Source organism: Hibiscus syriacus, unplaced genomic scaffold (assembly GCF_006381635.1).
Source record: "Hibiscus syriacus cultivar Baekdansim isolate YM2019G1 unplaced genomic scaffold, ASM638163v2 tig00110387_pilon, whole genome shotgun sequence".
NCBI lineage: Eukaryota > Viridiplantae > Streptophyta > Magnoliopsida > Malvales > Malvaceae > Hibiscus > Hibiscus syriacus.
The window spans coordinates 5,066,190-5,088,889 of record NW_024062717.1 but is presented as its reverse complement, the minus strand read 5'-3'; the positions used below and the strand labels follow the sequence as shown (position 1 = coordinate 5,088,889).

The following is a 22,700-nucleotide window of genomic DNA, read 5'->3' as shown; positions in this document are numbered from 1 at the left end:
ATTCCTTTAGACGCAGAAACCAAGGAGATGTGCGTCTGGGGTTTGAGGCATGCCAAACAAATCCCAGTCCCTTAACCAATACCCTTCAGGCTTTGTGAAAAAGATGCCCTCACTCCTCCGGCAATGCCTTTTTATATAATAATACCCAAAACTCTCATTTCTTTACATCTAGAATTCTGCATATTCACAACCCCGATACCTATTCAGTATTTCCATCCTATATTTATAAAATTATAATTTTATACCATCTTTTGTATCAAATATAAATATTGAAAAGTAAACGATTAATATATATAAATAAATACCAAATAATTATATGATAAAAAAATAATATAAATAATTTTTTATGCAAGTAAAAGCAGTTAATTTTATTTAAAATATAAGAAATATTTAAAATAACTATGAATGTTTACAATCATAAACTTGAATTAAACACATAATTAGGATATTTCGTATAACCATTAATATAATAAACTAGTCACTTGAGATCATACAATGACTATATAAAGAAAATGTTAAAAATTCTTCCAAAAAGCTTGAAAAAAAATTAGATACGAACAAATTTGATTGCAACGACAAATGAACTATAACATGAGATCACACAACTAAAATAGCATCGACAATCGCAAATCAGAGTCCAACATCGTAAAAATATTATATTTGAATGCAAATCGTGTATCTATATTCAATCGGATGGTCCAAAGCAGGGAAGATCAACAAATAAACGCCATCTTGATTATTCTTGATTATTCGACGCGACTGTTAAATCTAACCTTAAAAAATTAAATGGCTGATAAAAAGGACTAAAACGTATAAAAAATAAAATTATTAATAAATTAAAAAAATAAAATGAAAAGCAAAGATTATCACATAAATTAAAATTTTGATAGTTCAAATATAATTATTATGATGAAAACTGAAATAGGAATAGAATTGGAATGAATAGGAAGTGGTCAGCCTCTCACACCGAGAGAGACCCGAACACAATGATGATTGGGGTTAATTGGGCATGTGAGGAGGATGGTTGGGAAATCAATAAACATCGGACGGTTCAGATAAGTGGAACTCCAATATGCTCAGCACACCCAAATAAATAATAATTCTTATTTATGTATATAGATCTTTTAATTTCAGAACTTGGAAAATAATGCTAATTTAAATATATATGCTCATTTTCACTGTTATGTTATAGCTGTACACTGCAACAGGAACCATATAAATTAATATAAATGGATTTTGTTTTCAACAATATTGTTCTTCTCATATAAATATATTATGTTATTTTTTTTAGAATAATGACAAATGGGACACATCAATAAAAATAAAGAAAGAAATTAGAATGATAATGTACACGTATAAAAAAATAATAGGAATAATAATTTTTTTTATTAAATATACAAATATTAAACTCAAAGATACGAATTAAAAAGAAACATTCTCTTGAAAATGACAATTGACATCAAAAGAACCCATTAATCTTTATAAATATTTATTGTTTCTGTCGAATGAGACGGTTTATGAAGTGATAAAGGAGTCATGAGCAAACCAAACTATTTGACAGGCTGCTTCCCTATACAATTATGATTATATCAACAGATAACATTTTATCAGAGAGGGGATTTGATTATACTTGACCACAAAAAAATCAACCAAAAAATAAATGTTGTTGTGCGAGCACCAAAACAACCGTAAATGTATGTGAAAGACGTATTAAAAGTCATAAGGATCATGTCAAAAGAGTAGAGAGCGTGTCACACAAATAAAGATTCTTATTCAAAGTAAACCCTCAAGAAAAAAAGAAAACAAAGGATATAGTATGAAAAAAATAAGAGAACTAATAATCATTGATAGTCAACAATCATTATTAAAATTAATACCGTTGTCGACTAAATAAAAATCAAAGAAAAATAGAAAGATGATACAAAAATATTGAAAAAAAAGTTAAAAATAATATTATGTGAATTTTTTAAATATATTAGAAAGATATTAAATGTATACTTCTTTAAATCTAAATATTTTAATAAATTACGAGAAGATCAAAAATAAATAAAAATGATCACATCATCACATGCATGTTGAGGTCAGAGTTGTGGAAAATGATAATGAATTATGCAATACAAGAAAGCTTGGTAAATTGTTTTTATTAAAAGCAAGAACATAAAAGAATTGGAGAGAGTGACATGGAAGCACGAGTTGCCGGTGAAGGGAGGTGCAACCGTATTGGGCGGTGGGTCCATTGGGGTTGCTGAAACCCAACCCAAGGGGGGGCGACGCTTGGCTTTTTGTTCCCACCTTCAAAACCAATATTAATCACTCTCACTATCAAACAATAAAATTTTAAGGGAAAACGGCAAGAGAATAGTCAAAACTCTGGTTTTCCCTTCTCATTAATACACACTTCTGTCCGAATAGAAGTTTAAAAGTTTAATATATTTTTTTTATAAAAAACAAATATAAAAATTTCTTTATTTTTTATTTTCTCTCAATATATTAAATTATTTTTACAACTTTTTAAAAAAACGAGAGTGCACTTGTTCCTCTAAGGAACTTAGTGTATCTAACCCCGGTCTTTAGGAAATGATACAAAAACAGATAAATAGATAGATATATAGATATTAAATATGGTAGCATAAACACATTTAAAATTTGTGAAATATATTCTTTTACGATCATCAATATTCAATTTATAATTAATCAATTAAGCTAGATCAAATATTACATATGTTCAATACGTGGACAACTTTCTCAATCTAACATACTCTATTCATAAAGATTATAATTTGAATTTTAATATTATTCAAAAGATTTAATGTATTGTTGAATTAGATTATCAAATAATTGGTTGATGTGAAGTATTATTAATGAGTGCCTAAATGGTTTAAAAACATGGGTCGGTGATGCTGTCATATTTGTTAGTTGCATGTCTGCCTTGGATCTTCGAGCTTATATACCACACATTGAAAGTTGGTTTACCGAAATTTAATGATGTGTTGATTCATGTGGAGCTACCTAATCATGCATTATGTAGTTATAATTTATTCTTGCATAGGTAATAACTCATTGGATCCTGACATTCCTAACTCTTTTAATTTAATATTTTTCATAAGAGACGTGACCTTTCTCATTGTAAAAAAAAACAATAATAATTGATGTAATTAATCAAAGATGGGCAGCTATTGAGAAACTTAAGAGTCACGATCATCTAAGTTTTGGGAACATGAATGATTGGATTGCCTTACTTTCCATAATCACGAGTTAAGTATAAATGAGTGAGTATTAATAATTTAATTAAAATATTAGCAAAGATAATGATGAATGAGTGTGGAATCTGAGAATCTAACCCATTTCTTCTTTATGGTTTTCATAAAAAAAAAATCCGCTTCATTTGGATTAAAAAGAAAAAGAATATTATGCAATTGCCTGTCAGTGGAGCAACACGCCATGTCTCACTTTAAAAGTATAATAAATAAATAAATAAAAACAGTAGCTTCCATTTGGGGCATGTTGTCGGGAGCATTGCTCCATGCAACTCTAAGCTGTCTATAAAGTAGTCAGTCAAGAAAACCATCTTATTATAGTTCTAAACTAAAATAAATTAAAAGGAAATTTAACCGCAAGTAGAAGAGTAGAAAGAAATATAAAAGTATAGATAATATTATTTTTATTGTTATATTTTATCATTTGAGAGTTTTAGACAGTATCAACATTATTTTAAGTTATAATTAATCTCCTTCTTTTTAGACATAATTTTTACTTATAAAAATCATTTGAGAGTTTTAGACAAATTTTAGAGATATAATTTTATTTTTTAAAAAAATAATATATATATATATATATATATATATATATTTACGATGTTATATCAAAATCATTTATGTTTATTAATCTTCTCATTTTTTATATAATAAAATCATTTAGGTTTAGCATAGAGAAACTCATATCGCTAGAACGGAGGCTCTCTAGTCCCATCAGTAGATTCTATAATTGGTAAGTTTTTGGTGGATGCATCTCTACTTCTGGCGGAGACATTTCGACAGGGCATCTCGAGACATTCGATTAAAGAGAAGGCATCTTCACTATGCATCTCAACTTCATGGTAACATGTCAAACGATATAAGCATTCAATCCTAATACTAGAAGTGTCTTTAGAGTATTAGTACTAAAACGGTGGAAGAAAAACTCTATTTTTTGTACTAGAAATGTTTGAGTGTTACAATAACCATTTAACCACAAATGTCGCTTGGTTCATGAAGTTAAATTCTAATCCAAGTCTTGTGTAAGTCTAAGGCAAAGATAAAGATCTAGCTAATAGGTCCTAAGCTAGTCTTTAATTCGTAAGACTATAGGGAGGGCGCTTCCATATCTATCACCTACACAATGATCATTAACGTTACTTGTGTAGCTTACCAAGATCATCTGTTGGAGGAATAGATCGGGAGCGACGTTTAGGAACACTGTCTTTTCCATCTATAGTTTCACATCGTTTTCCCATATGTTGCTCACTATTTTTCTTTGTGGAGATTCCTTGTTAATTATGTTGATCCTCTCTTGATGCCACATTTGGTGCTCTAGAAATGAGCATCTATAGGAGCAATAGTCTCCACTTCTAGGCTGATGAGGTCAGTGTATCTCGAGATCAGGGTTGTTACTCCAGTTTTTCAGTGTCTATGGCAACAATATTTGCTACTTCTATGCTAATGAGGTCAATATTTGTCGATTCTTTTACTTCTTCTTCTGCCTATCATATGCACTCATGTCAATGGGGAGTCAGTTGGCTCTATCACTACAATTGCGTTTGGGTAACATAAAAGGTTTGTGATTGCATATGAGAGTTTTGCCTTCTAATTTGTATATGACGCCCAGAAATAACCAAGGATTTGGGGGAGAGTTTAGGCTACAAATAAGAAGTCATATAGGCTCTTTTCTCTTTTTAGGATGCATTTCGATTGATTTTCACTACAGCAAAAATGTTTTTAGCGGCGGATGTAGCGGCGTTTTTACTGCAAACGCCGATAATTGTTTAAATATAGTGGCGTTTTTGAACAAACGCCGCAAAATACTATATTTTAGTGGCGTTTGTATAAAAACGCCGCTAAAGAATAATAATGTAGTGGCGTTTTTATACAAACGCCGCTATAAACTAGTATTTTAGTGGCGTTTTTATACAAACGCTGCTATAGACACGTACTTTTGTGGCGTTTTAATACCAAACGCCGCTACAGACTCGTACTTTAGTGGCATTTTTACACAAACGCAGCTATAGACACGTACTTTTGTGGCGTTTTAATACCAAACGCCGCTATAGACACGTACTTTTATGGCGTTTTAATACCAAACGCCGCTATAGACACGTACTTTTATGGCGTTTTAATACCAAACGCCGCTATAGATTAGTACTTTAGTGGCGTTTTTACAAAAACGCCGCTATAGGCACGTACTTTTATGGCATTTTAATACCAAACGCCGCTATAGACTCGTACTTTAGTGGCGTTTTAATACCAAACGCCGCAATTGTCATATAACCTGAAACTCGGGCTTTTTAGAAATATTTTTTTATCTGTGGTACGACTGTAAATAATGCGAATGTTGTGGTTAACAATTGAATGAGTAGGGTTTTGCTTTACTTCTTCGAATCGAAAATGACACTGTGTGCTAATACCTAAACCCTGTCTTCCCGCTTTACTTCCTCCAAGGTTTGAGCTTCGATTAGTAAAGTTTTTCGATTTCCTCACTCCTTTTATTATTTGCTAATGGCTTCAGCTTGCAAGAGCTTCATCAGTAGATCATCCTCCTCCATCAAATCCGCCTTTAGAACCAACGGTCCAAAATCCCCATTCTCAAGATCTGCCGTTGCTCCCTCATCCACCCGATCACCTCTCCCCTCCAAATCCACCTCTCCTCTTCGCCGTTTCACTTTCTCCAGGTACCTTTTTTGGTTTCCATTTTCTAGATTACAATTTCTGTAACATTTTGTTTCCTGAATTGGGAGCTATCATTTTACTATTTTGAAGTTATAATAATTATTTTTGTTTATTTTTTTATGATGGAAGGTGTCCTTCGGAGCTGGGATGTGCGCATTCACTGTTGCCGCTGCACAGTGCGGTGGTGGCGGCGAGGCTGTCGTCCTGCCTGAGCTCAACCTCGTCTGAATTATTTGGTTTTGCACTGTTATTTTTGAAACTTAATTTTTTGTCTTTGTTTAATTATTTGGACATGCTACCTCTTACATGAAATTGGTTGTTTTTTCCCCCTAAAACTTTGCAGGGTCTTTTGTGGAAGTCATTAGTTGGTTTTCTTGTGCTGGATGCATGTATCCATATAGAAAGCAAATTTTAATTAATAGATATAATTTAACTAACTACAACATGGTTATGTGATTCCAAGATTTTTTTACATAACTTGGGTTCCTTAGCGCTCTAAGACAGAAGTTTGATCGTCAAAAAGCCTGAGGAAGAATGGGGCACGTCCATGAGCATTTCTTCATTTTTTGGATATATCGTAAGGTTTGTTCATATTATGGAAGTGCCAAAAAATTCAGGTTCTAGATTTCTAATGTTTGGCCTGTAGATAATTTCTAATGAATGTCTTTGCTAATGCCAATTGTAGGTGTTGGTGGATGTATTTCTGGGAAACTATATGTTTCTATGTTCTTTTTTTCTTGCAATCAAGAGTTTGCTTAAGACATCAGCTCGATTCTTCAAGTAAATATTTGCATTTTTTTTAGTGGGCTACTATGAGACAAGGTACTCATTTCAGTATTTATTTGTAGGGTTATCATGGACTAACTATTTATTGTATGGATCACTATTTTGTTCTAAACGTAACAGCTTTAGAGATCTGTTGCTTGCAATTCTAATTTCAAGTTACTTCAAGATTCTTCTCATTGCGATGATGGTTTGCTTTCTAATGGCACTTGGCCTGTTGACTAGAATGACATCTTGTTTTGAGAAATCACAACACTGTTCTATCTTTATCTTTCATGATCATACATCTAACTCCAGTTTTGCTTTCTGCAGGTCTAGGAGTTTCCACCTGCAGTGATTTACATCATTGATTTATTTGTTTTCTCATCTAATTCAGTGGCACTAAAAGGTCAGATAATCTATACTTTGCAATTTTTCACATGTTAGATAATCATCATTTGTGTTTATATTCATTCTTCATAGTTGTGATAGTTGTTTCCTAACTACTATGTCAACTGCATGAGCCTTGAATGTGGTCAAGTAGGGTTTTCCCTTTGGATTGTAGATTAATATGCCTCTAGTGGAACTTGGAATTTATATGATATTTAGTAATTGTTACAACTGACCCTAGCTGATAGGATGGGGAGGAGGAGTGGTCGAGGATATTATGAATAAAATTAAAGATTCTATCCATGCAAAATGTTACCAGTTGTGTTGGTTATCATGTTTCTGTTATGATTTCAGTGGCACTTTGGTATCTGAGATCTCAACTATTTTCCTGAATTATTTTATTTTCTACTTGAACTTTAACAAACTCCATCGCGTTTGTCAGAAACTGATGAAATTTTTCTTTCTTGTGAACTAGTGATAACCAAGTCAACTATGAATCGATGTATAGGGGCCTGCTTCATCGCACATGTTGTAAAATTTTGTATAACACAAGTTTTTAGTTAAGACATTGAGATAGTTTGATTATTTTTTTATTGTTCACATGATATTCAAACTAAAAATAGCTTTTGTTCATTCAATTTTCTGATATGTGTAATCTCAATTATCTATAAATGCATCCATGCTACACACACATTCATATTCTCCTTCATACCTTGTCCTTTCATACTTATATTATAGCATAGATGCCCTGTTACACTATGCTCACGTTAATATCCCTAATTTCTCATTAATTCTATCAATATTGTTAAGGCCAGGCGCATGACTAGACAATGCCCCTCAAACCTTTTTCAGGTGAGATCCATTTGATTAGTAGAAAGACTAGAGCCTAGGCACACGGTTTTTTTGCAAGGAAATCACACATATTGATATTGGTTATTTGACTGATATAAAAGATTGTATGTTTTGTAGATAGACTACACTAGACCATACAATAGCCATATACACACATAGACACCATATAACCCTCACACATACATATTGCAGTTCACACAGGCTAATGCCTTTTTTGTGCATTGTGCATAAGGCAATATAAGGGTTCTAAGACATACTTTAAATTTGAAGTACCTTTCCTTCACTCTGGCTGATTTTCTTGAATGATAAAATCAACCACTTATCTACACACACATATAAAGGGTTCTAGTACCTAGAGTGCACTATGCCTAAATTCTGTGTAACACTTATATCTTATTAGAAGTTTGTTTTATTATAAGAACTGGCTTGTCCCTCCATTGGGTATGGATCATCCAATGTGATCATGGAGGATAAGTTAACCCTCTGGTTCGAAGTAATTAAGCTTTGTTGCTTGCTTTCAAAGAGTTGAGGATAAGCTTCAGCTTTATCAGTGGTGAAGATAATTGAATTCCAAAACCCATCATCACGATTTCGAACCTCGTCTGAGTTTTTAGGTGCTTCTGGCACTTATCCCGGTCTCTAGTACTATTTTATCTGTTTTCTATTGTGAGTGGCTTTTTTTTTGCTTCTCATACTCTTAATATGGTTGTATTATATCTGCTCCTGTTTCATCATTCTTGAATTTGCACTTATCCCGCTATACATGTATGTGTTATTATTCAGGGAAATAGAATACAAATTTTTTTTATCTTCTCTTTTAACCTAAAACTCGGGCTTTTCAGAAATATTTTTCAAAAGGTGGAGGCATCGGTTATAGTCTCTTTTCTGTTTTCATATAAAGATATAATCCTTGAAATTCTAAGTTATTTCTGAATCTCTCTTTCCAAGGTGGAGGCGTCGGTTATAGTCTCTTTTCCTAATTTCTGTAAGCTTAGGGGTTTATTTTGTTTACTAAATGTGAAAGTTCTGCGTATTTTTAAAGGTTTGGAAAATCAAATGGGAGTGAAGGTAGAACACTGATGTCACTGTTCTGGATTGTGATTCGTCGACTAGCTGAAATCGAAGAAAGAATGGTATTTTTCTTTTATTATTATGATTAATTTTGATTTGATAATCAGGGATAATTTGATTGTTTACTTTGTTTAAGAATTTGAAGTTGTAATTGGTGGCTCAAAAGTCAATTCAAAGCTCTACATATCAATATGCAAAGATTTTCTGTATTGGATTTGGTAAATTTAGTTGCGGCAAAGAATTGATTTTTCTGTGATTGAAATCTAGAAAACACGGGGTGTTAGTCTACTCTTTATCTATGAATTATTTCTAGTTTGAGTAGAATATAGTATGTTACCTTCAACATACCAACACAGCTATACTGATCATTGAATCAAAGCCTAGGAAATAAGCAAGAATAAACAGAAGGAAAAATCAAAAGAGACAGTATCATGTAGTATATTTTATTCTACAAAACACATAAGCAAAAGGGTTTGAATAACTAGAAATTGCCGGTTTGACATGAGCGACTGGTGGAGGATTTGTAGTCCTCAATTTCTCAACAGATTTATAATTACCTTCCTAACATTCTTCGTGCATAATCATTAACTTCTCAGCAGTTATGCCGATGGACAGTGGGCTGCCGGTGATGAACTAATATACTATATTGTATCACCAAAGGATGTTGTCATAGCGAAACCTAGGTTACTTCCGATTCTTTATATTTTTCTTTCTTCTTGAAGATTAAACTTGTCTTTCATTAAGAAAAATAGTAGAGTAGGAAAAAGATTGTGGTTTTTGTAGTACTATGCTCCAAAAAGAGTATGGTGCAGGTTGTCCCGTTGATGATTGTAGATTATAAACAAGCAGTTAATTTGTTGCTCCAAAATCGGGACTTAATTACACCATCTGAAGTTGTTTCACAGACTAATGTGGTTTTATAGCTTAATAAAATTATGAAAGCATTTTAGGTTCTTTTTTTTAGTGGAATTTTATGATTGGATGCAGTTTTATATTTTGATTATCATCATGAAGGTTGCCCATGCCATAGAGTTGTTGACTGCTGGGATTGACCATGCAGAAATGTGTTGTTAACTTTTTTAACGTAAGATATAATGGATTTTCATATAAACTGATGATTTATTTGGATATGAAACTAGAGATCGGGTTTGCATTGCCATGGATGGGGCCTTTTCAAGTGGCATGCCAATTGGAGTAAGACCTTATGAAGCAAAATATATGTACAAGAAATGACAGGACGATACTAGCTCTGCATCATTGTTTTCCCATATAAACTGGATTTATCTCTTTGAATTTAAGCGCCTCATTGTGACGAAGAGTTTTGAAGAATGTGTAAGATTAGAAACAAAATATCTTAGATATTATTGTTTATTATAGTTAATAATGTTGAACTACATTATATTTTACGTTAATGTAAACTTTGATTTATTATTATGGATTTCATTTTTCTTGTTATGGATTTGAAGTTTGTTGTTATGGATGTCAAGTTTATTGGAAAATGCTACAGGTTAAATTTGGGTAATAAAAGAGTAGAAAACTACATTTAACAAATTAGTTTTAATTTGCAAAATCAATTTCTTTTAGCTATAGAGAGGTAATTAGCGGCGTTTGTATCTTAAAACGCCGCTATAGATATGACATTTTGCGGCATTTGTTCTAAAAAATGCCGCTATATACCAGATCTTTTGCGGTGTTTGTGGGAAAAACTCCGCTAAATCTCAAGACCTATTGCGGCGTTTGTGGAAAAAACGCCGCTAAATCTCAAGACCTATTGCGGCGTTTGTGGAAAAAACGCCGCTAATCTCAAGACCTATTGCGGCGTTTGTGGAAAAAACGCCGCTAAATCTCAAAACCTATTGCGGCGTTTTTGGGAAAAACGCCGCTAAATCTCAACACCTATTGCGGCGTTTGTTGGAAAAATGCCGCCAAATATCAACACCTATTGCGGCGTTTTTTGTTACCAAACGCCGCGAACTTTAGCGACGCTGTTTGCAGCGGCACTTTTTGTGGCGTTTGTCATAGCGCCGCAGGTTTTTTTGCGGCGCTTAAAAACGCCGCTATAGGTAAAAAAAAACGCCGCAAATGTACAGTTTTGCTGTAGTGTTTTTTGTTACGAGACGTTTCATGCTCACCGCACTAATTGTTGGTGGGAAAAAATTCGTTACGACGATTGTAAATGGTTATTCTCTTTGATTTAGATATAGAGTTGTAGTCGGTGGTCAAGCGACCATTTGTCTCCATGAGGTAAAGGAGTAATTAGTGAAGAGGGAGATTCTGATCCCTTATATTAGTCTTAATCAAGAGGTTTTATAGCGACTCTCAGTACTAATGTTAGATAAGATCATGATAACTATTCGTAGATTGACATGATAAATAGGCCTGATAGATGTGATTATCTATTAATCTATTTTAATTTTGACAGATCATGTGGGATATGTCAGAGATCACATCAAATGGTCGTAGCTTCTTGATAGGTGCAAGGCTTCATAGGCCCAATGTCTAGGGATGTTCTCCGTGACCAAAACCATATTTTAGAGGTCTTGATATATGGAGATGGTACAACATTAAGCTTTCGTTTTTATTTTCTATTTAAATACTTATTATTTTTTTAGATTTAAAAACTAAATAAAATTACTTTAAATATTTTAAATTCAATTTGTTGAATTGATCATTGTAATATTCCATCTTAATTTTTCCCTACTTATGAAAAAAGTAAAGGAAATGAAAATTGATAGCTAATAGTGGAAAAAGAAAAGAAAAGTTGTTTGAATAAATGAGTTGATACAAAGATAGAAACCATTTCTTTCTGTCACATGCAGTGCCCACTTCACCCTAAATATGTACACATGAAAACAGCCTTATCTGGTTCACACAATAAATAGAAAAAATTAATTAAAATATAAACTCAAATAAAACGAGGACCTCGAACACAACAACAATAATTAGTGTTGTTTTTTATATATATGGAGTGGAGTGCATGAAAGAAAATAAACGGGATTCATATATCTTATTTCTCGTGTGAATTTATTCACCGCACAGACATAAGGAAATGTATCCTATCGAGTTTAACTTAGTTCACACAAGCTTGTAATGGGTTTAAGACTAAGGATTTGGCAAGCCCAAAGGGGCACCAGTAAGGAGAACTTGGGTACCTTCTTTAGAACCTAAACCGGGAGACTACAGGGAATTAGAGCCCACCCCAAAATCTCATTTCAAACCCTAGGTTGCTTTGAGATTATTTCTTGCTTTATTTTCTATTCAAAGCATGTGAACTAGAAATTTATGCGGTTATAACTGGTTCAAAATTAACATGTGGGATAGAGATCATGTTCGGGTAGGAATAATAAGCATGTGGGGTAGGACTTTTTATTTTCGTCATTGTTTTGATTCTTATCCTTGCATCACTAATTCTTTTCATTTTTGTTCTCTTTCATTTTCGTCATTTGCATCATTCAAAAGAGGTGTTGATCCACCAAAAACGTGTTCGTTAAACATAAATAATTTGCATTAATGGACAAAGGGATTATAATACAAGAGATGAAGAGCTCAGAAGTCCAGCTATGGTCAAAGAATACTCAAAATGGATCGGGATTTACACTGTACAACCAAAAGTCAACTTTTTGAGCTGGTAAAGGTTACAGGGGAAAGACGAGAAAAAAAGTTACTGGCCTGAGAAGTCCTTTCAAAGACAACAAGAGTAGGATGGCAAAACGATAGTTGAAATTAGAGGCTATTGTTGACGAATTCAAGAAACAGGCTTCGGATAGTTCCTATCGATAGAGGGCTCTAATGGCGTTTCTGTTAGGGAACATACTCAGTAGATAGTGAAAACCATAGATGCAACCATTTGAGACTTCCTGGCACCAGTACAAATAGTAGCACATATAGAATATTCAACTGGTGACAGAAGAAGACGGAAGACAAATCAACCTGTCAAAAATTATTCGAGGTCCAGAAAAATATACATTCAAACTATTTTTTTACCTCTTAAGAAATAACACTTTTGTCCCAATAAGAATTATTTATAATAACATACATGTTTTTGGATTAATGCCTCGAACGTTTCAAGCATCATGCATTCTTGCATATTTCACATTTTTTTATTTCATTCAATTAACTAATATGATATGTCTCAAAAAAAGGTGAACAAACACCGGGTTTACCTTCACAAGCTCCGGACGTCATCTCACAACACCCGCACAAAGGAAAATGGAGGCCAAGATTGCTTAACTTGAAGAGAACATGCTGGAAGAAAAAATAAGTCAAAATCAACAAAATACCTTGCATTCCATCACTAGGAACCAAGAGTCATTGGTTGACCAGATTATTTCAAGGTTGTCTAGCCTGAATCAAATGAATTCTTCTGGGGTAGGGGTTTTATAATGGGGCTTTATTCCATTTTGCAACATCCTGTTTGAACTTGTTTTTTGAACTTTCACATATTTCTTTTTGCAAGGATATTTAAATGAGTTTATACTACTTTAAAAATGATGAGCATTGAATCAAATTTACAACTTGAAAAATCTTTGAATATCAACTGAGTTAAAAACTTTGTAAATGATCGGAGTTATAGATTTTTGACAAAGTGACATGATCAAATAATGACACTTGGTTTTACCTCAAAAGATACACTTGAATACCATATCCTTCTATTGCATGGACTGATATAATATTCTCCTTTCATAAGGGAATGAATAAGATGCTTGGTATTAGGTATGGATAAGAGTGGACAACATGAACATTACTATACTTTTGTTGAAGACGTTCAATGATGATCATGATCTTTACGGATGGAATAGTCGAGTAGGTGAATCTAGTTTAGGTCAGTCGTTGGGAAATTGAACTCTAAAGATGAGATTCCTTGACTTCCAACAACACCTAGACTATAACATGTTCTTCTTGACAAACTTAAGAAATTGGATCCGTATACCCAGATTATAATATTATATATATATATATATACAATAAAGCTTGAGCTGTCACTCTAAAGCAATTGGTTAAATACCCCGTCTTTATGGATAAGATTCAGCTAACCTGATAAAGGTGATTATAATATCTATACAATAAAGTTTGAGTTGTCCTTCTAAGGCAATTTGTTAAACACCCGACTTTATGGATAAGATTCAACTAGCTTGATAAAGGTGATTATAATATTGAGCTGTCCCTCTAGAGCAATTGGTTAAACTCTCTGACTTTATGGATTCGGCTAGCCAAACAATGGAAAATTAAATCAAATTTATCTAAATAAAGAGTTTCGGTAAAAATGGACTAAGGGAGTTAAGAAACACCTGTTATAGTCAATTTCACACGAGCACTCAAGAATTTCATTTTTAGACCGATATTTTCTGCACTGCCTTTATTAGAGGAGCCTACGAAACTTAAACAAATGGAAGATTTCAAAGGACCGAAATAGAAGGTCTAGTAATTGATTATTCTAGTTGCGTCATTTTGTCCGCATCCGATTAAAATGCCAAGCCGAGCAAAAGGCATGTTGCAATAACCGAGAAAAAAATGACATTTCTTGATGGCTGAAACCTTAGAAAATAGAAAGCCAACCTAAAACCAACTCATCAACTTGAATATTTGTCAAAGAATTATAACTTTGAAAGCATTAAAAGAGTTATTGATTCCTTTGATATTCTTTGAACTCATGTTTATGATTTGATTCAATTGCAAGCCTGAATTAAGGATCAATATTTTACAGAATTTTTATATTCTCATATCATTTTTCCTCCTAAAATAAGAGAAAGGAGAAAAACATTTTCAAACATGACAGTCTCAAATGTGAGGCTGCAACCCGAGAAGAAAATGGGGTATGATCGATTCCAAGGACCAGATCAACAGACAAAGCACGAGACTATCCAGGAGATAAAACAAAACTAATTCATGTTGCATGCATCTTAGGCATACTTAAGAGAATCACATTTGTCATTTTTCGCATACATAATTTTTGCAGCTTTAGAGTCAAGCTTCAACTTCAAGACGAAAGATACTATATTCAAAAGATCCTTTAAAGATCGATGGTGGTTGCTTAACTCAGCAGTGAGAAGCTACACCTCAACCAACTTGCATATTAAAAGATCGACAGATCTCAGACAACTTTAGACGGGTTCTAGAGCCAATTCAGAACGGATATAGTTCAGCTTAACTCAACGACGAGTGGCTAGTTTCTAGTTAACGTTTTCAAGCCAGATTTCAACTCCACTATGGATGATATCCGACTGACAAAATTTACCACATGGCTTTCCCGTGAAGGGGAGTTATCCAAAAATCATATCACTTGGCTTAGACCCATTAAGATGAACTATCTGAAGAATTATGACCGACTTAGACCCATGAAGGGGAGCCATTTTTCACTTAAAAGAACTATTGACGGCATAGCTCAAGGCGAGAAGGGCTATCTGTCAACCAAGACCTTCGAGTTCAATTACACTCAGTTCAAAGACATATCAAATTTGCACCATAACTCAAGGCGAGAAAGGTTATCTGTCAACCAAGACCTTCGAGTTCGATTACATTAAGCTCAAATGCATATCAAATTTGCAGCATAGCTCAAGGTGAGAAGAGTTATCTGTCAACAAAATACATTCGAGTTCAATTACATTCAGCTCAAAGGCATATCCAATTTACAGCATAGCTCAAGGCGAGAAGGGTTATTTGTCAACAAAAGACCTTCGAGTTCAATTACATTCAGCTCAAAGACATATCTAATTTACAACATAGCTCAAGGCGAGAAGGGTTATCTGTCAGCAAATACCTTCAAGCTCGATTCTATTCAGCTCGAGGGCATGTCAAAATCACAGCATAACTTAAGTCGAGAAAAGCTATTTGTCAACAAAAACTGTCAAGTTCGATTTTATTCAGCTCGATGACACATCAACCACACGATAGCATTGAGAAACTACTTTATGGTTGAAACCGAGATCTTCAAGTCAATAAGAAGATCTGGGGCAATCTCTCAGGTTAGTACAACATAACTCAAGACGAGAAGGGTTATCAGTCAATGAAAACTTTCGAGTTTGATTCCATTCAGCTCGATGATGTATCGACTATTTTCTGGATAAAGTTTAAACCGAGGTCTTTAAGTCGAGAAGAAGATCTGGGTTAATTGTGCTTTAGTGACAGGAAACCATTTTCCAGCAGCATAACTTAAGTCAATAAAAGCTATATGTCAACGAAGATTTATGAGTTCGATTTCGAGGGCCTATCAACCACATGGTAGAGTCAAGGAACTATTTTCCAGTCAAATTTTTAAACCAAGGTCTTTAAACCGAGAAGAAGACCGAAGTTTACTACAATTTGGCAACGAGAAGCCACATTCCGATTCAAATTCCGAACTACGACTTCAATTTTATATCGTTTCAAGACAGACTCGACTTCGCGACGGAGAAGTCATTCGCAACTCAATTTAACATGGAGTTATTCCTAATTGCAATATCAGAGTTAATTTCAACTCCACAAAGGAGAATATTAGACTCAATGACCCCTTTATACCAAACGAAAATTTGTGTCATTTTGTCTTTGTTCTATTTTTCGTCACACGAAAAAGGACAAAGAAAGGCAGTTGTAGACACTCATTTTCGTCTGGATTTTTTATTATTATTTATTTTATTTTTAATTTTATTTTTTGATTTATTTATTTATTATTATTTTTTTCCAGGCCTAATACTTAGACCTAGATCTATTACACAACCCAAAATCCAAAGAAAAACCCTAGCTCATTTTCTTATTATTTGTTTTTTTCCAAAAAAATAGACATAAAAAACTAACAAGAGTTCCTCTCCTAGAAGGACTCTTCCACCACCACATCTTTTAAACTAACAACTTTATCCCATGAAATCAAATATCCCACTACAACTCAACTTCCCCAAGAATCCTATAAAATTTGTATTGTCACCATCATCTCTCATACATCCCTATTTAAACCCATCTTCACACCTTGTAAAGGGACGAAAAAATACGGGGGGAAGGAATTACAGTAGAAAGATATGGGGGAAGAATTCGGGAAAAAACACCGAATAAAAACGAAGAGGAAACCGAGGGATCTGGAGGAAAAAATAGAGAGATTCGGTTGGGGACTGGGCAATAAAAATACAGAGAATTTTTTTTCCAGTAATCCAAATCCAAAACCGAAAGTAAATATTTCAAGGGAGGGATCGAAACTTAGCTTGCTGTCAGTGGGTTCGTCGGGGAATAGAGGCGTCGGTCGGGGTGTGTGTTGGCCACCAAACCGGTGGCCGTCGTTGACAGCCTTGGATCTTTGGGAACAGGCCGCTGCTCGTAGGAAGAGAAAGGGAAAGTGCATTTTGTTTTTTTGGTTCATCGGGCTACTGGAAATAATAAGGGTGGGGGTTATGTGTTTTTAATTTTTGGGTAAATTTGGCACTAGGTCTCTAGTTTCCAGGATGCTTCATGCTTTTGTCACCCAGAATTACGGGTAAATCACACCCTCAATCCCTATCATTTTTAGTACTAATTTAGCCCATCAATTTCAATTTAATTCAATTTGGTTCTTTAAATTTTTAACTATTCATTTTTTCTTTGATTTATTTATTATGTTTTTTTAATTTTTATTTTATTTTGTTTGTTTTGTTTTATTTTATTTTTTCCTTGATTTATTTTCCTTTTTTCTCTCTCATTTTTTATTTACTCTTTATCTTTTTTTCCTTTTGATTTATTCTTTTATTCTTTTTATTTATTTTTACAATTTTTTTTCTTTTGATTTATTTAATATATTTTTATTTTTATTTTATTTTCCCAATTGATTGATTAATTGATTTATTTTCTTTCTCCCTTTTGATTTATTATTTTTATTTTCATTCTTATGTTTTTCTTTGATTTATTTAAATATTTATTTATTCTTTTTTTATCTAACATTTTCGACCTTTTTTAGAAGAATTCCAACCGATCAAAGGTAAGTAATTTAAATCGAACGTTTTAAATTTCAATTTAAATTTCAATTTTCACGATTAAGAAAACCGACAAATTAATTGGTACCGAAAGAGAAGTACAAGGGTTCTAATCATTCCTTAACTGTAACCGACTCCCGAACCCGATACATTTTTGGTAAAACGCAGATCAGGTAAGATGGTGTCTGATCAACCTAAAATCGTTTTTAAATGATCGGTGGTGACTCTAACCTATTCATTCAAGTTGAAGTCCAATTCCAGGCCCAACCGAAAGACGACCACGACAATACTAATATAAAATGAAGTGAAATTTTAACGCATTTATATTTTTTTATAATTAATATTTTAACCATTTAATTATTAAAGTTATTAATATTATTATACTTTTTATGCATGTAAAATTTTAAATCAATTTAATATCTTTATCATATCAATCTAATTTGGTATCTTTATTAATACATATTTAATAATTATTTTTTACATAAAATATATATTATACATTTTTAATTTAGTAAAAAATAATATACATAATTGACGTGAATAAAATACTAAATTTACTGATTGAAATATTAATATATTATTTAAATATACATGGATATATTTTATAGAAGTATGATCTAGTAACACAATCTAAAATTAAAAAGTTATACATTGATTTAAGATCGTTGGTGGAAGAGTGGAATGAACGACTGAGTTTAATAATAGAAAATGAGATAATATTTACTAGAAAACAAAAACAATGAGATAATCTTAGTCGTCTATTTTCACTCATCCAACGATCTTAAATCAATGTGAAACTAAATGTATTTTTACATTGTGTAAGTGGATCTTAACCCTATTTCATAATATATATATATATATATATATATATATATATATATATTAAAATATTTATTGAAATTGAGAAATAAAATAGTATACTTTAGTGCTTTAAAAAGACAATTTCATGAATATTTTAATTAAATAATTGAAAAAATAATAAATGGGCTTGGACTTCGGTACCAAGTTCTGAATTTTATTTCAGGCCGGGAATTAACAAAACTGGACTCAGAGCCTCATGCAGAGGCAATAGAGGGTCATCTACTGGGTTATCGGCCTGGATTAAACCTTTACCAAATTTGTTAGTATTGTGTCCATCATCCGTCTTATTATTATTATTCTTGGATAAACTACTCCATTACTTACTATGTTTTGGTCAACAAAATTAAAATTTTGAAATTTAATAATTTTTTTAGATAAAATGTATGCATTATATTCAAAGAAAGCAGTAAGATGCTACAAGATAAACAAAGAGTCTCTATACAAAAAATTAAATTCTATCCCTAATCCCCCATACTATACAAAAATGAGAACCAAGCTTCATCTTGTCTATTCCTCTACTGTGAATTTTCACCTGCACAATTTCCTGAACGCATTCAAGCAGCTCCCCCTCATTCCTAAGAACATTACCAAAACATCTCCTATTTCTTTCTTCTCAAATAAAGTACATGAAAGCATTCCACACAATTTTAAGAATAAGGATAGATGAGGATTTACCCTTTCAATGTGAAACAGCCCACTGCACCTCTCTATCCCAGCCACCCACAATGCGCCGGACACCACACATGGAGAGCACCGTCCTCCAAAGGCCGACCGAGAAAGTGCACTCAAAGAAGAGGTGATTCCTTGATTCTTCTTCCATCTTGCAAAGTGCACACAACCCATCCACGTCAACACCAAAGCGACGCAACCTATCCTTAGTAGCTAGCCGATCGAACCCAAGCCACCCAAAATGAGATGTCAAAACGATTTTTTTTTGAAAAAATAAATTTAATTTTAAATTTTTATGTGATTAAAAAATACTATCTCGATTAATTTGGTGTTTCCCTTTAAAAATCAAAATAAAACATGGTTCGATGAGTCGCCACCAGTATTTGATTAGAGTGTGATTGGGCACCCAAAAACATATTTTTCATTTTAATAATAATATTAATTTTAATTAAAACAACAAATTTACGGTTCACGTTACCAAAAATTTGAGTTCGAGAGTCAGTTATGCGTGGGGAAGGATTAACACCCCTATAGCGCCCTAAATCGGTACCTATGCGATTAATTAGTTGTCTTTGCAATGAAATTTATTCTCCTATAGCGCCCTACAAATAATATCCTTGGAATTTTAAGACGAAACATAATAATATTTAATTATCTCCTATCAAGAAGAAACAACATCTCATGTCTTAAAGTAGCCAATTCATTCTCCAACAGAAATAAAGAAATATTACTATTCCATCCTAAAGTTCATTATTAATTCCAAATTCAAATGCATAAGTAACACTAAACTAAAATAAAATAAATTTAAGGCTCTTTTTAAAACAAATTCCTTGAATTTTAGTACAAAAAATAGTAATATTTAATTATTTCCTATCGAGAAGAAAATACCTCTCATGCCTTAGAGCAATCATTCTTACTCCAATCGAAATAAATAAATATTAATATTTTATTTTAAAATTCATTATTAGAATGCATAAATAATGATAAAAATAAAAATTAAATATGAATTACCAATCCTTTTAGAAAGACTAAGGACATTCGATTATTTAAAGACGTCGAGATCGGATCTTTTATAAGTCTAATGATATTTTCTCGAAGAATTTAAATAGACGAACATTTCTTTTTCTCTCATTCCCAAATTTTAAGTGTAGTCAATTTTTAAGGTTTCACTTAATGGGATACACTTTCATTTTAAAAATATTGAAAACAATTTTCTTATCGCCCGAGATGTCCCTCTGCTCACATCATAATTCCACCACTTATCGCCCGAAGATGAATAGGGTAGTAGAGGCAGCTAATAAGAATATCAATAGGCTTATAGAGAAGATGAATGAGATTTATAAAGATTGGCATGAGAAGTTACCATTTGCTCTGTTTTCTTATCGAACTTCAGTGTGGACATCAACTGGGGCAACCCCATTTTCTTTAGCTTATGGGATGAAAGTTGTGTTACCTATTGAGGTAGAAATTTCGTCACTTCAAGTTCTATCAGAAATCTCGATCATACCTAGCTTGTACCCATTTTGCTTCATCTAGCTTAACTTCTTATAGAACTCGAAATGACGAAATTTCTACCTCAATGGGTAAAACAACTTCCATCCCATAAGCTAAAGAAAATGGGGTTGCCCCAGTTAATGTCTGCACTAAAGTTCAATAAGAAAACAGAGCAAATGGTAACTTCTCATGACAATCTTTCAAAATCTCAGTCATCTTCTCTATAAGCCTCTTGATATTCTTATTAGCTGGCTCTACTGCCCCATTCATCTTCGGGTGATAAGTGGTGGAATTATGATGTGAACAGATGGACATCTTAGGGCGATAAGTCGACTCTGAGGGGTGAGGCTTCTTTCTTTCTATTTTATTTTATATGTTTTTCCCTCAAAATGGTTGTTGATCTCTCTATCTTTGGGTCGAACCCTTTTTTCTCCTTTTTCTTTTTTTCCTAATCGAACTCAACTTATCTTCTTGTCTCTCTCGGGGTTTTTCTTTTTTCTTTTAAAAATCAAACCCCCTTCTTCAAATGACTCCCCTCTATTTTTATCGTTTCTCTACGCGTTTGATGAGGCTATCAGAGGTAATAATCTTAGGTTGGTAAAGAAAATCAGGGTTTTTATTGCCCTAATATATTTTGAGTTTAGATTTTGATTTGATATGGTTTGGTTGAAATTTTTTATGTTTTGATTTGGTTTCTGGCTGATTTCAGAATAGGGGATTTGTTGAGGAGAACTGGTCAGCAATAGTGGTACCAACGGTAGCATCGGTGCGACGTGGCTCCGACGACAGCTATTTCATTTTTTGACAACGATGGCAGATACGAACGGAAGAGGCAGCAGTAGCTGGCGGTGGCATGGTGAGGGGCTTCCCTCTAGTGCTTTCTATAACCCTAAAATATTTTAGGTTAATTAGGCCCCTATTGGTTGGGCCCGATTCTGTTGTAATATTAGGGCCATTTGGCGTCATTGTAATTGGGCCTGTAAAAGAAATAAAATAAAATAATAATAATAATAGTTAAATAATAATAATAATAATAATAATAATTAATAATATTAACAGTTTTGACTCGGACAAAACGGGTGTCTAAAGTTGCCCTTTTTGCCAATTCTTGTGTTAACAAGAATAGGGCAAAGACGAAGAGACAATGAGTTTTTATCCGATTGAAACTATGCTTTGAAATTTAATATTGTCTCAAGTAAGAATGGAAATGAACAACATCTTATGAAAGATTTTTTGAAGATTAAATCTGAAAAGATATCTACTCCGCTGCTCTTCAGGGTAGATCAGATCTGGAAAAAAGGGGATCTGATTCGCTACTCTTCAAGGTAGATCAGATCTGGGAACATTGATTCACTTCACTGCTCTTCAGGGAAGATTTAATCAAAGAATATTTGTTCTATTGTTTCTCAGGGAAGATCAAATCATTAAAAGGGATCTGCTCCACTACTCTTCAGGGTATATCAGATCTGGAAATGTTGATTCACTCCACTGCTCTTCAGGGAAGATTAAATCGACGAAGATTTGTTCCACTGCTCCTTAGGAAAGATCAAATCTGAATAAAGGGATCTGCTCTACTTCTCTTCAGGGTAGATCAGATATGGAGACATTGATTCAATCTACTGCTCTTCAGGGAAGATTGAATCGGGATCAGATCCGAAAGCTTTGATTCACTCTATTGCTCTTCAGAGAAGATTGAATCGAGTTTGATTTGTTTCTCTTGTCTTCAAGAAGATCGAATTTGAAAATTAAACATTACCACTTGTTAGTATAT

The 22,700-nt window shown here is 33.1% G+C and overlaps 1 pseudogene; it reads left to right on the top strand.

Annotated features, from left to right (window-relative positions):
• The first annotated feature begins 5,737 nt into the window (after nt 1-5,737).
• On the top strand, nt 5,738-7,799 carry LOC120122736 (annotated as a pseudogene).
• Nucleotides 7,800-22,700: the final 14,901 nt, after the last annotated feature.